The 3,001-nt window shown below is 33.5% G+C and overlaps 1 pseudogene; it reads right to left on the bottom strand.

The window, feature by feature from the left end:
* Positions 1 to 2,227: 2,227 nt before the first annotated feature.
* On the bottom strand, positions 2,228 to 2,342 carry LOC117213017 (annotated as a pseudogene).
* Positions 2,343 to 3,001: the final 659 nt, after the last annotated feature.

The following is a 3,001-nucleotide window of genomic DNA, read 5'->3' as shown; positions in this document are numbered from 1 at the left end:
GAAAATGAATGGTCTTTAAAAAACACGTAATAATAGAACAGTTTTATATTTATTGATTTATTACCTTCTTACAGAAGAAATTCCATGTTATGTAGTAGATTTTTGGTATTATTGATCCATCCGGGACCATAATCTCTAAACGAGAGTTGACACATTTATAAAATTGTCGAACCAGTCATTTTGACTGCTTGTGGTATTTCTAGCGTTAGCATCTAGCGATCGATCTGAAATTTTCCTGATAACTGATATCATCATATCGAATGATACGCGGTAAAAATTTGAAAAACGTGTGGGAAGTTGTAGGAAACGAGGAAACTGGTTAATTGAAGTTCGATAAACAGATTGCAGGACCCTTTCACGCTTTGACAAGTAGCAGTCATTTTAACTGCTATTGGTATACGTAGCCTTGATACAAAATTATTTTGAGTTTGGATACATAAAAAACAAAATAAAATTCATTATATTATTCTTTTAGTTATCGTTGCGAAAGTCATTACATCATTGCGGAAAGAAAATATAACATGAAGTAGGAATTCTAAAATAAAATTGTAAAACCAGTCAATTTCACTGGTGTGGTAGTTCTAGTGTTAACTTCAGCTAGGATAGAGTTTTAGTCCCTTTCGATTATTTTATGAGAATCATCTTGTCAATAAGATATCTGAAATAAAATAGTTGTTACGATGTTTAGAGGGTGAAGCAAATCTCTGCTTGAGTTCAATTTTCTTGATTACATTTACAAAAGTATGAATTTTCATAAAAATTCGTAGTCTCGTAGAAATGTAAACCCGGCTGAATAACATCGATATGCAAATGAGGTCAATCCTTATGAAAACATAAGAAGAAAATATAGAATCTTCGTTTTCGATAAAATCAAATTCAAAAATGTATCAAATATATATACTTAAATATTGTTAATTCCGGATTGGACGGGTGTAAATAATCGATAAGAAGTTATATAACATGTGAAAATAAGTCAAAAATGAAAAAAATATAATTTCTTTAAAAGACGCATGGCTTATGAGACAAATAAATTCGGAAGTTTATCGTACTCGTATACTAGGACAATTTTTAATTAAATATATCCAAATCCTAATTTCATAAAAATGAAGCCATTTTCGCAGATAAAGTAACTTCCTGCTGATTGTTTGTTCATACCCAGTCTATAATTAGCCACGTTCAAGTATACTTGACAAATTTTCAGACTCGCTTGCTTGGAAACTAAACCACGGACGAAAAATTTGTATCATATATTCTCTTACTATCTTTTCACATGGAACCATCCCATGGTCGTCTGTAAAGGTTATTCGACCGAATCCTGTGAACTGAACAAGATGCAAACAGTTCCCATACTATTGAACTTTAAAACAACTGATTTCAAGCTAATCGAACGATAAATCGTAACCGCGAGAATGCGATTAGGTCACATTGGTATTAGGGTACTTCGTCGAAGACAGCCCTTGGACCTTAAGGGAGTGCCCTGAATTACAACGTTCTAAAACAGCGTCTTTTTGTGATTTTTTTACAATGGAAAGAAAGAAATAAAGTTATTGAATTGTGTGGCATGCTTTTATATATATTTAACAAATACGAAAAAATTTTTTTTTAAATAAATAATGAATCCAATCCAATGGCTTTAAAATTAGTCTACTCACAGATTATAATTTCTTATATTTAATTACAATATTTGCATTGACTATTTTATGCTTTGTTAGGGCATACGAAAATTATGTTGATGAAATAAAATAAATAAATAGGATAAAAAAACATAAAATAATATAAAAGGAAATTAAGTAATATGTGATAATATAAATAAAATAAAACAAAATAATTAACTAACCAATTTACAAATAGAAACTTTCGAAAAAATTCAAAGAAATATGTTTACTGAATTTGATCCAGAATGTCGGTAGGCGCCACTTTTTATCCATCAGTATGTATCCAAGTTTTGACTATGATTATATTGTTCAAGTTTGGAATTTGATAATTAGTAGTGTAAATTTTGTCAGTTACATATCAAATTTTTTTATGTATTTCGTTTTTGATTACATGATGTCAATGGATCAAACATCTAGATTCGCGTCTATTATATCGTTCGAAATCCAATGCTCAAAAGGATGTAAAGATCATTTGTCACAAAAAATTTTGGTAAAGATTATTCGCCAGTGAGAAAAAATTATTGGCACCTGCGTTATCCGGAAGGATAGCGGAGGCCCTTCGCGGTCCCCCCAAAAAGATCTGATAAGTCCCGCCGGAAGGCGACATTGCCTTTATATATGTGTATTTATATATGTGTTCTATCCTTGTTTACGGGAGTGTTAAACGTCTCTCCTTTCATACTATAAAAAAAATTTTTTTTTTTTTTTACGTGGAGGAAATCTTCATAGACACCTTACTACCCTAAGTGTAGGTGGGCAGAAGGTAGTGCCGGATTCTTACCGGCTAAAACCTCCACGGGCGGGACGACAGTGGACTAGTGTTGTGCGAGTTAATCGTCGAGGCGCTGTGTGCTTAACACCAAGCACGTTTAACCAAGTACTCCCAGAAAGTGCATCCATCAACACCACACGCAAGGGAGGGGCTGGCCGCTTGCATGTGTAGTGTTCCTTTAATAAATGCTGTATGTTTCTTTTAATAAGAAACTTCCATTCTCTGGGAAGTGTTCGGCTGCTCCTCTGTAAGCCGCGGATTCGAACTCGCGACACGCCGTCTTCAGTTCTGGGCTTTAACGAGCGTAGCTGCTTGCCCCGCCGAGCTTCTAGCTGATTGGGAAGTATTTGATTCTTAATGTGGCAATGTATATCATAGAAAGTGTTCTAATTAGCCTCTTGAGGGACTGTACTTTTTTCATAGCCCTCTCAAAATATAAGGGGTAAAGGTAAATAATTCCCTTAATTAAATCATTATTATTAAATCCATTATAAAGCTCTTAATATATTTTTGCTGCTATTATATTTCTTGTAGTAAGAGTGTTGAGAGGCAAGGAGAGGATCCTGAGTGCCCT

The sequence above is a fragment of the Bombus bifarius genome, unplaced genomic scaffold, assembly GCF_011952205.1.
Source record: "Bombus bifarius isolate JDL3187 unplaced genomic scaffold, Bbif_JDL3187 scf7180000008478_frag, whole genome shotgun sequence".
Lineage (NCBI taxonomy): Eukaryota > Metazoa > Arthropoda > Insecta > Hymenoptera > Apidae > Bombus > Bombus bifarius.
The sequence above is the reverse complement of the archived record's forward strand: the minus strand, read 5'-3'. Positions and strand labels throughout refer to the sequence as shown.